Raw genomic sequence first — 12971 nt, forward strand, 5'->3', positions numbered from 1 at the left:
ATTCTATAAATATCTGTTAAGTCTAAATTATTGATTGTGTTATTGAGATCTATGGTTTCTTTGTTCAATTTTTGTTTGGAAGATCTGTCCAGTGGTGAGAGAGGCATGTTAAAATCACCTAGTATTATTGTGTTATGGTCTATTTGGTTTCTAAAATTGAGAAGGATTTGTTTAACATACATGGATGAGCCACTGTTTGGGGCATAGATGTTTACAATTGTTATATCTTGCTGATTTATGCTTCCCTTAAGCAGTATGAAATGTCCTTCCTTATCCCTTCTGACTAGCCTTGGCTTGAAGTCCATATTATCTGAAATGAGGATGGATACTCCAGCTTTTTTGCTGAGTCCATGTGCATGGTATGTTTTTCCCCATCCTTTCACCTTTAGTCTATGGGTATCTCTTTCTATGAGGTGAGTCTCTTGCAGGCAACATATTGTTGGATCTTTCTTTTTAATCCAATCTGCCAGTCTATGTCTTTTGATTGATGAAGTCAGGCCATTAACATTCAGGGTTATTATTGAGATATGATTTGTATTCCCGGTCATTTGGTTCATATTTAAAATTTTATTTATTTATTTATTTTTTGACACATCTTGGTTCCTCCTTTATTTGACAGTTCCTTTAGGATAATTCCTCCCTTTGCTGATTTGCTTCTTTGTTTTTTATTTCTTCCTCATGAAATATTTTGCTGAGAATGTTGTGTAATGCTGGCTTTCTTTTTGTAAATTCTTTTAGCTTTTGTTTATCATGGAAAGATTTTATTTCATCATCAAATTTGAAGGTAAGCTTTGCTGGGTATAAGATTCTTGGTTGGCATCCATTTTCTTTCAGAGCTTGAAAAATGTTGTTCCAGGCCCTTCTAGCTTTTAGGGTCTGGATTGAAAAATCTGCTGATATCCGTATTGGCTTCCCCCTGAATGTAATTTGGTTCTTTTCTCTCACAGCCTTTAAAATTCTGTCTTTATTTTGTATGTTAGGTATTTTCATTATAATGTGCCTTGGTGTGGGTCTGTTGTAATTTTGTGTATTTGGAGTCCTATAAGCCTCTTGAACTTGATTTTCCATTTCATTCTTCAGATTTGGGAAATTTTCTGATATTATTTCATTGAACAGATTGTTCATTCCTTTGTTTTGTTTCTCTAAGCCTTCCTCAATTCCAATAATTCTCATATTTGGCCTTTTCATGATATCCCATAGTTCTTGCAGATTCTGTTCATGATTTCTTACCATCTTCTCTGTTTGTTCAACTTTGTTTTCGAGGTTAAATATTTTGTCTTGAATATCTGAAGTTCTGTCTTCCAGGTGTTCTATCCTATTGGTTATGCTTTCTATGGAGTTCTTAATTTGGTTTATTGTTTCCTTCATTTCAAGGATTTCTGTTTGGTTTTTTTTCAATATCTCTAACTCTTTATTGAAATGATCTTTTGCTTCCTGAATTTGCTCTGTTAACTGTCGATTGGTGCGATCATTCAATGCCTGCATTTGCTCTTTCATCTCATCATTCAATGCCTGCATTTGCTCTTTCATCTCATCGTTTGCTTCCCTAATCATTTTAATTATGTATATTCGGAACTCCCTTTCTGTCATTTCTTCTGCCATGCTATCATTGGATTCTATTGATGTAACATCTAGATTTGTTTGGGGCATTTTCTTCCCTTGTTTTCTCATATTGTTCAGGAATCAGTGGGTCATTAAGATATTGCAGATTTCCTCTATCGACTTATAATGTCCCTGAAGATTGCTAGTATATCCCCTCTTATCCTTCAGTAGCCTGAAGTCTTGGAGGAAGTTGATAATGCGGAGCTCCACGAAGAAGCTGCCTCTCTAGGGTGGTGACCCTCAGGTGGCGTATATTCCCTGCTAGTGGTCAGAGATGTCTCCACTTATTGACCAATGGTCATCCAACGGGGAACTAGGCTGCGGGTTGAGGCAAGTCCTGTTTGTGCCTGTGTCTCTGGTTTTACGGTCCCTGTGGGAAAACCTCTCCCGGTAGGGAAGACTACTGCTCCGAGTCCAAGCGCTGTGCTGAGCCGCCTCCTCTACGATGATCCCAGTTGTCCGTGTTTACCACTCCATTGGGGGGGAGGGGCGTCTCGCCAAGCAACTCCACTTCACAAATTCCCTGCGTTCCGGGGCTACCGCCCCATCCGGGATACCTCCCCAACGGGAGAGACTCACCCGGTGACTTTGAGTTGGTCCCAGGTCTCTCACTATCTCCTCTTTTGAATCCTGCATCCTGGAGCAACGTGAAATGCAGACGCCCTCTAGGCCGCCATCTTGAAACTCCCTAACACAATTCTTATAGACATTTCTCGTAGAAACAGATAAAGCATCATAAAATTCATCTGGAAGAACAAAAGACCCAGAATAGCCAAAGCAATCCTGGGCAGGAAGAGTGATGCAGGAGGTATCACTATACCAGGCCTTAAACTCTACTATAGAGCAATAGTAATAAAAACAGCATGGTACTGGCACCAAAATAGACAGGCAGATCAATGGTGCAGGATAGATGACATGGAGACATACCCACATAAATACAGTACTTCATACTAGACGAAGGTGCCAAAAACTTACAATGGAGAAAAGATAGCCTCTTCAACAAATGGTGCTAGGAAAACTGGAAATACATATGCAATAAAATAAAATTAAACCCCTATCTCTCACCCTGTACCAAACTCAACTCAAAATGGATCAAGGATCTAGGAATTAGACCTGATACCCTTCACCAAATAGAAGAAAAATGTAGGCCCAAATCTCAATTACATTGGCTTAGGACCAGACTTCCTTAACAAGACACCGGTAACCTAAGAAATAAAAGCAAGAATCAATAAATGGGATAGATCCAAACTAAAAAGTTTTTTTCTCAGCACAGGAAACAATCAATAATGTGAAAAGAGAGCCTACAGAGTGGGAGAAAATCTTTTCCACACACACTTCACACAAAGCACTCATCATCTCTAAAGTTTATAAAGAACTTAAAAAACTGTACACCCAAAATACAAAGAACCCAATCAATAAATGGGCTAAGGAAATGGGCAGACACTTCACAGAAGAAGATATACAGGTGATCAACAAATATAAGCAAAAGTGCTCATCATCCCTAGTAATTAGATAAATGCAAATTAAAACCACCCTAAGATTTCATCTAACTCCAATTAGAAAGGCTATTATCAAGAACACAAGCAATAATAAGTGTTGGCATGGATGTGGGGGAAAAGACACACTTATATATTGCTGGTGGAGTTGCAAATTGGTGCAGCCACTCTGTAAAGCAGTATGGAGATACCTCAGAAAACTTGGAATGGACACACCATTTGACCCAGCTATCCCACTCCTCAGTTTATACCCAAAGGACTTAAAATTAGCATACTACAGTGATGCAGCCACATCAATGTTCATAGCAGCTCAATTCACAATAGCTAGATTGTGGAACCAACCTTGTTGCCCTTCAATTGATGAACAGATAAAGAAACTGTGGTATATATACACAATGGAATATTACTCAGTCATAAAGAAGAGTAGAATTATGGCATTTGCTGGTAAATGGATGAAGCTGGAAAATATCATGCTAAGTAAAATAGGCCAAGTCCAAAAAACCAAAGGCCGAATGTTTTCTCTGATAAGTGCATGACAATATATAATGAGGGGAGGTGATGGGGGGAAGAGAAGAATGAAGGAACTTTGGATGGGGTAGAGGAAAAAGGGGTAGAAGGAGGTGGGGATGGAAAAACAGTAGAATGAAACAGACAGTATTACCCTATATATATGTATAATTATATGAATGGTGTGAATCTACATTGTGTACAACCATAGGAAAAAAAAAATTATAAAAACTCCTCTGCTCAAAATTCTCTGGTGGCTTCCAAAATAATTGGAGATGAAATAAAACACTTCTAAATGATACATGAGGCAAAAAATTTTTTAAGATAAATTAACAATCATTTTGAGCTAAATGAAAACAAAAAGACAATTTATCAAAATTTGTGGGATTCATTGAAAGTAATGCTAAGGAAAAATTTTTATAATGTTGAATACATATATTGGAAAAGAAGAAAAATCTAAAATATATAATTTAAGCTTCTACCTGAGGAAACTAGAAAAAGAAAACACTAAAGTCACAGAAGAAGAAACAGAAATATCAGGAGTAGAAATCAATGAAATTGAATGCAGGAAATCAATAGATTAAATTTATAAACATAGATTATTTTGCTTTCTGGTTTTGTTTGCTTGTTTTTTTTTTTTTTTTTTTCAGTACTGAGGATTAAACCAGGGGCACTCAACCACTGAGCCACATCCTCAACCTTTTTTATTTTTATTTTAGGATAGGACCTTTCTAAGTTACCCAGACAAACTTATAATTCTCCTTCCTCAGCCTTCCAAGTCACTAGGAATACAGGCAGGCACCACCGTGCTCAGCAAGAGTGGGTTTTTAAAAAATATCAATAAAACTTGTAAACCTTGCTGGGCATGGTGGTACACACACACCTGTAATCCCAGCGGCTCAGGAGACTGAGGTAAGAGGATCGTGAGTTCAAAGCCAGCCTCAGCAACAGTGAGGTGCTAAGCAACCCAGTGAGACCCTGTCTGTAAATAAAATACAAAAAAGGTTTATGAATGTGGCTCAGTGATCAAGTGCCCCTGAGTTCAATCCCGGGTACCTCCCCCAAAATAAAACCTTATAAACTTTAAGACAGGCTAAGAAAAAAGAGGTCACAAATGACCAATATCAGAAATGAAAGAGGAGGCATTAAAAGTATAATTAAAGAACACTATGCTTAATTTGATGCCCCCAAATTTAATAACCTATATGAAATGGACCATTTTCTTGAAAGATACAATATGCAAAACCCACACAAGAAGAAATAAATAATCTAGGTTTAAGTATATTAAAAGAAATTAAATCAATATTGTAAAATTTCTATAAAAGAAAGCACTAAGCTCACATGGGTTAACTGTTGAATTGTACAAAACTTTTTTTTGGTAGTTCTGGGAATTGAATACAGGGGCGCTTTACCATTCAGCTAAATCCCTAGCCCTTTTTAAATTTTTTATCTTGAGACAGGGTCTTGCTAAGTTGCTAAGACAGACCAGAAACTTGCAATCCTTCTGCCTCAGTTTCTCAAATAGCTGAGTATATAGGTGTATGCCACCATGCCTGGCTCCTACCAAACATATATGAAAGAAATTATACCAACTTTCTACAATCTCTTTCAGAAGACAGAAACAAAAACAATACTTTTTAACTCATTCTATGAGGGTTACCATTACCTTTATAGCAAAATCAGACACAATGACAAGAGAAGAAAATTATGAACCAATATCTCACATAAAAATAGATGCAAAAACCATCAACAAAATACTAGCAAATCAAATCCAGTGATACATAAACAGAAAAACACATTGCATCCCAGTAGAAATCATCCCAGGAATGCAAGTCTGGTTCAACATTCAAAAATCAAATAAATGCTATGCATAGTGCACAAACTTATAATCCCATCTACTTGGAAGGCTGTCAGGAGGATCACAAGTTTGAGACCAGCCTCAAGGCCCTAAGTAACTTAGCAAGACCCTGTCTCAAAATAAAAAATAAAAAGGACTAGGATGCAGCTCAGTATTTAAGTGCCCCTGGGTTTAAGTACAACAATAACAACAAAAATGACAAAGTGAAGAGAATAGGGAGTGAAGGCTGGGGTTGTAGTTCGTTGGTAGAGTACTTGTGGACTCAATCCCCAGTACTACATACACACAAAAATCATTTAATAATTACTTTCAATAATACCATTTTCTTCATTTACTTTAGTATCTCAAAAAATTAAATACCTAAATATAAATCCTAGCAAAATCTATGTACTAGATATATATGAGAAAAACTATAATACTCTGATAAAAGAAATCAAAGGAGAGCTAAATAAGATTCCATGTTCATGTACAGAAAGACTCAATATTGTCAATATGTCAGATCAAAAGAAAGAAAGAAAGAAAGAGAAAGAAAGAAAAAAGAAGAGTGAAGAGGAGGAGGAGGAGGGGGAGGGAGGGAAGGAAGAAAGAAAGAGAGAAAAAGAATCTAGATACATGCTTTAGTTCCTCAGACCTAAATATAAAATGCAAAACTATCGCGTTCCCTCTGGCCGCAGAGAGAGACACGACAAACGTCTGAAGCTTTGGAAGTTTATTGTGCACAGTCTTCCTTTCTTTCCCTCTTTTCTAATCCCTTTCTCTCTTTTCTTTCTCTCGCTCTCTTTCCCTCTGCTTAACTCTCGCCTGCTCCGGTCGCTCCGCTCCTCCCGCTCGGCTCACACCTGCTTCGGCCGCTCTGCTTCTCCCGCTCGGCTCACACCTACTTCGGCCGCTCCGCTTCTCCCGCTCGGCTCACATCCTCGCTCGCACTCTTCTTCCTTGCTTCTTCTCCTACTCTCAGCTTCTTCTTCACTCAGCTTCTTCTTACTCCCAGCTTCCGCCCTTACTCCCCCACCCACCAAGCTTATATACACTTCAACCAATCAGGGGAGAGCACAAGAGGTAAACGCGCGGACAGCTGCAGGCATAGAATAGGTACACGAGGGGGGCATGCTCTAATCACATCGTTAACTAGCCAATCATTGGAATTCGCTGGTTGTTTACTGTATAGCTGGCCGCTTTTGGCTCAGCGCCAGGCGCCATCTTGACCGTGCCCAAGGCTGGGGGTCCCGGGAACCCTGACACAAAACTATTAAATTCCTAGAGATAACATAGGAGGAAATGTACATGATGTTGGGTTTTAGTTAGCTTTGCTTGCTGTGACCAAAACACCTGACAAAAACAACTTAAAGGAGGAAAAGTTTATTTTGGCTCACAGCTTCAGAGGTTCAGTCCATGGTCAGCTCACTGCAGAGCTCTGGGCCCATAGTGAGGCCCATGGTGGATGGTCAGAGGAAAGTTGCTCAGGACATCAGAGCCAGAAAGCAGAGAAAGGTGTCCTCATGAAGGACAAAGTATAAATCCCAAAGGAACACCCCCAGTGACTTACTTCCTCCAGCCATGCCCTACCTGCTTACAATTACCACCCAGTTAATCCATATCAGTGAATTTATTCACTGAGTAGGTTAACACACTCATAACCTAATCATTTTGCCTCTGAGTACTCTTGCATTGTCTCATACATGAGTTTTTGGGAAACACCTCATATCTCTAAACCATAACACTCCATTGCCTTAATGAATAGCAACTGACTTCCTTAGTCTTGTCAAATAGTCATTTGACCATACCCTTGGTTTTTTTTTCTCCTAAACAGTTTTTTAATTCTTTACTTGACCAAGTTGACAATTTCCCAAATCTCTTATGTTCTACTTCCTTTTCATTACAAAACCTTGCCTTTAAATGTTTCTCTCTTCTTGCTACTTTGTTGTAGTAGCCCAAATTGACTAAGCTGGAGATTGCTATTGATTATGCTATGCTACAGCAGACTCCCTAAGGAAGGTCTACATACCTCTGCCAGCCATTTTGTCTGTCCCACAACATCATTCTTTCCAGTGTCCAGGCATGCCAGGTGCAGTGGACTTCTTTATTTTTTATTTTGAAACAAGGTCTCTCTTTATTTTTTATTTTGAAACAAGGTCTTTTTTGAGCTGTCCTTGAACTTACTATCCTCCTGATAGCCTCCAGAGTCCCTGAGATAACCGGTCTGTGTTACTGTGCCCAGTTCATTAACAACTATTGTTTGGTCTTTTTTTTTTTTTTTTTTTTTAATGCTGGGAATTGACCCTAGGTCTTCGTGCTACTAACAATACAGTCCACCACTTGAGCCACACCTGCAACCCCAACTATAGCCTTCCAGAGTTTTTTTTTTATGTATACCAACAAATATATTGATTCATATCTCCTTTTGTTACACAAAAAGGAATTATTATGATATTTTAATCCTTGCTTTTCCATTTAGTGATATTCCAAGAGACCTTAATATGTAAGTATATTGAGAGCTACCTCATTGTTAGTATAGCCATTATGGAAAAAAATTTCCTCAAAAAACTGAAAATAGAATTACAATATGATCCACCAATTCTACTACTGGGTATACATCAAAAGGAAACGAAATCATGTTAAAGAGATAACTGCATGCCCATGATTACTGCAGCACTATTCATAACAGTCAAGACAAAGATGTCCACTGATGGATAAATGGATAAAAATGTGTTATATATATATAGTGGAATATTATTCAGTCATAAAATGGATATGATTCCGTCACTGGGGTAACATAGATGAATGGAGCATATTATGTTAAGTGAAATAAGTCAGGCACAGACAAATACTGCACATTTTCATCCACCTGAGGAAGCTTTAAAAAGTTGATCACATAGGAGTAAAGAGTAGAATAGTGGTCACTAGAGGGTAGGAAGGGAAGTGGGGGAGAATCAAGTGAGGGTGAATGATGGTTATTAAAACACAGAGGAGGGTCAGGCCTGGTGGCTCAATCCTATAATCCCAGCAGCTAGGGAAGCTGAAGCAGGATGATTGCAAATTCAAGGGCAGCCTCAGCAACTTAGTGAGGCCCTAAGCAACTTAGCAAGACTCTGTCTCAAAAGATAAAAGGGCTGGGGATGTGACTCAATGGTTGAGTACCCCAAGGGGCAACTGTAGTCTATAATAAATACTTGTCTATTTAAAAAATAACTAATGAGTTTGAAGGTTCCCACTACAGAGAAATAATATTTGAGGAAATGGAAATGCTAATTACCCCAATTTGATCATTATACATTGTAAATAAGTGTCAAATTACAATACTGTGTCCCATAAACAAATACTACATGCCAATTAAATAACATAATTTAATTTTTAAAAAAGCAAGGTGCAAAGTTGTGTATAGTGTGCTACTATGATAGGTAATTTTATAAGTTGCCTCATAGAGGATGAAGATATGGGTTCAAACACTAGTACCAAAAAACAGGCAAACAAGCAAAAAGTCTAAAACAACTATCTTACATATATTTAAAGAGCTACTGTAAAATATGGACAAAGAACAAAAGAAATTAGATAAATTATATATGAACAAAATTAGAATATTAGTCAAGAGGAATGGAAAAAAAAAAAAAAAGAAAGGAGCCAAACACAAATTCTGGAGATAAAATGCATAACTGAATTTAAAAATTCACCAAAGGAGCCAATGATTTGAGCAGGCAGAAGAATCAGCAAACATGAAGAGAGAATTTTTTGAGGAGTACCAGGGATTGAACTCAGGGACACATACTAACTCCCCACTTTTTTTTCCAGTCTTTTTTTTTTTTTTTGTATTTTATTTAGAGACAGGGTCTCACTGAGTTCTAAGGGCCTTGCTGAGTTGCTGAGGCTGGATTTGAACTCTGCAATCCTCCTGCCTCAGCCTCTCAAGCTGCTTGGGTTACAGGCATGCACCTCCACACCTGAGAGGACAATTGAAATGTTTTAGCTGAGGAGTAGGAAGAAAAGTGAAAAAAAAAAAAAAATGAACAGAGTATGAGACTCATGGGGGATTCTAGAACATCAGCCATGGCCCCCTTCTCCCTCTCAGGAGAAGTCTGTATCATTACTACTTTTAAATAAAACCTGCTTAATATGCTTGCCTTGGTGTGCTTCTCTAGTGTTCAAACTTCAACATTAGAAGAAGTAGAACTCGCCACCGGTAACCAACGGTATCAGATTTGGATTTCCCACCGAGATCTACACCAAGGTATACAAATCTTTAAAGCAGGAAATTTTGATAATAGCTTGATAGCTGCTATTCTCCAAATTAAACTTGTCTGAAATGCACCCACCCCCAGATGACTTTACAACCTGCTCTTTCCCAACCAGACTTTTATTGTGGTTCCCTCAATTGACCCGTTTTTTAAAAGGGAATTCCAAACTGCTTGCCCCATGCTGTCCCCTTCCAGTTCAAAGCAGTCAGAGTGGTCATTACACCCTTTCCTTACAGCAGTAAGGAGTTCCTAAAACAAAAGCAGGGAATGAAGCCAGAATTGGGTAATTAGTGTAATTAGTGTAGAAATAGGGGATCATGTCAAATTGAGGAAATGGGGGCCATGAAAGTCATCTGCCTCTGAATTGGAGACTGCCCTTGGGGGAATGGAATGTCAAGGATCTCCCTAGCCCATGATTACCAAATTTACCTGTACTTGTCAGGGACTACGGGCAGGGAGCTGCTAATGCCCCCTGGGCCCTTGCCTGGCTGAATCACTTTGGCCCTCCCCCTGCCTATTCGCTTCTCACTTTATACATCTCACCTAGTCACATAGGCAGGAAGGAGAGATAAGGGGGGAGAGAACTGGAGAACAAAAGTGACCTGACCTATAAAAGATGTAGGGGGTGCTCACTTCTTGGGATTCTAGAACATCAGCTATAGCCCCCTTCCTCCTCCCAGGAGAAGTCTGTATTATTACTACTTTTAAATAAGACCTTCTAAACACTTGGAAAAACAGAGAGAGAGAGAGAGAGAGAGAGAGAGAGAGAGAGAGAGAGAGAGAGAGAGACTTGTGGGACACTTAGGACTGAATATCTTGTGTTCTCCCTAAATTTATTTTTGAATCTATAACCCCCAGTATGGTTACATCTGGAGTAAGGAAATAATTAAGGTTAAATGACTTCATGAGGGTGGGGCCCTGACCTGATAGGATTCGTTCAGTTGAGAGTTCAAAGGAGAACCATCTATAAGGTGTTATAAATTTCTCTTTTTTTAACCTAGAGAAAGTGTGGCTTCCTTACAAAAAATTCCTACCTTCATGGAGCTTACATGCTAATGAAAGCAGTCAACTTTAAAATAAATATATAATTTCTGACTGTGATGAGAGCTAAGTGATATAAAGAGCAAAGGACATAGTGTTCGTTTTTTGTTCTTTGGACCAGACAGTTTTAGAGAGCTCTCTCAAGAAGTGATCACATAGAGTTAGAGATGTAGCTCAGTGGTAGAGAGCTTGCCTAGAATGCCCTAGGTTTGATCTCCAGTCTGCACTCCAAAGTGATTAGCTTGTGAAGATTGGAGTAAGATTAACATGAAACCCTGCAGGAACCCAGACTTTGACTGGGTGGGGTCTTTGGGAGTTGGCCTCTTGGTGTGTAGGACAATGGCAAATTTGGTCACAGTAAGAAATCTTAGTGTGACTAGAGTCCTAAATTAGCTGTGGGGATCCCAAAAGCAGATAAGGGGTCAGATCCTGTGGTGATTTAATTACAAATAACAAGGAGTTTCTGTTTTATTCTAATTAGAATAGGCAACCATCAAAAGCTCAGTGGGTGGGGGGGATGATGCCTATTTGTATAATGATATTACCAAACTGGAGACAATTGATTTCCTTTAAAAAGACCAATTTCCTTTTCCCTACTCCTGCACTCCGAATTCCAGTATTTGGGTACAGGGGATCATGGGTGCTACTCCAAAAACCTTATGAAATAGAACATTTATTTTGACTCAGCATCTTCTCACAAGATTAATTACAAAGGAAAAAATAGTAATTTATACTGTAGAAAATTGGCAGACATGGTTTGAATATGGTTTGTCCCCATCAAAACTCAGTTGGGCTTAGTCCCTTAGGGGGCAGTGTTGGGAGGTGGGGTCTAGCCGAAGATGCTTGGGTCACCAGGACAGAGGCCTCATGAATAGATTAATGCTGTCTTGGAGAAGCGAGTTCTCACTCGGCTGAAATCGGATTAGTTACTCCAGGAGCAGGTTGTTAGTGTTTGGCTTCCTCAGGATGTTCTTTGCTTCCCTCTTCCACACCTATCAGGTCACTATTCTCACACACACTCCCACCAGGATGCCATCCATGTCATGATGCAGTATGAAGCCCTGACAAGTGGCCAGTCTTGAATTGCTCAATGTCCAGAACTATAAGGCCCATACTCTTTTCTTTTTCAATTACCCAGTCTCAGATATTGTTATAGCAACAGTAAATGGGCTTGCCACGTAAGCACAAGGATGGGAAGCAGACCTCAGCGGATTCAGAGACGCCTTTATTCCTTCATGGACTTGGGGGCCTTGTGGCCCATTTTATGGATAGGGAAAATGGCCGTAAGTTACATAGGGGATTTTGGTTTTATAGGGTAAAATGAGGATTATGTAATCATTGGAAACCATGCACATGTAGTTTTGACTGTCATGGGCTAGTTGTACAGTTTAAAACCAGACCCCAAGGGATGAGTACTCAAATCTTGCCCATTGTCATTTAGGACTAATCTGACATGGGGTAGGTCAAGGTTTAGGGCCCAGCATTCCACATCTGCCCCTTTCCCACAAGGCCCGTCTTATCAGGAAAGAATACCCTGGGAGCAGTGTTTGGCCTATATCCCCTCCCTCCTTCCAAGTCACACTGTCCCTCCATTTTCTTGGGGAGTTGTCTTATAGGAATATTATTTTCCATAACCCTTCATGCCAGTAAAGGGATGTCAACATTCTGTGCCTTCTGATACAGTGCACTGAGGATACAGCATTACTTCCATTGTGTTTCTGCCAAAATTTTATGCTAAGACTCAGTTGCAGACCTCAGGAAAATGCACATGAAGGGGTATTTTACATGACTGGCCTGCACTATTGAAAAATGTGAAGGTATGAAAAATGAGAAAAGACTGAGGATGTTCTAAATTGAAGACTAGTGAGATGTGAAAACTAAAAGCATCTTGTGATCCTGAAACAGATTTCTAAAAAAATTTTGTTATAAAGAACATCATTGAGACAATTAGTGAAATTTGAGTGTCTGAAGATTAGGTAATAGTACATTTTTTAAAAAATTAATTAAATCATTTTGGTTCTGGAGCACTTTACCACAGAATTGCATCCCCAGCCCTTTTTATTTTTTGATAGGGTCCTGCTAAGTTGATTAGGCTGGCCTCAAACCTGTGATCCTCTTGCCTCAACTTCCAGAGTTGCTGGGATTATAGGCATGTGCCACCATGACTGAAAGTATGGTTTTCAATTGCTATGAAAGTACTCTATGGTGGTGGTAATACTATAAACAAAAAACAGACTG

The sequence above is a fragment of the Sciurus carolinensis genome, chromosome 1 (assembly GCF_902686445.1).
Source record: "Sciurus carolinensis chromosome 1, mSciCar1.2, whole genome shotgun sequence".
NCBI lineage: Eukaryota > Metazoa > Chordata > Mammalia > Rodentia > Sciuridae > Sciurus > Sciurus carolinensis.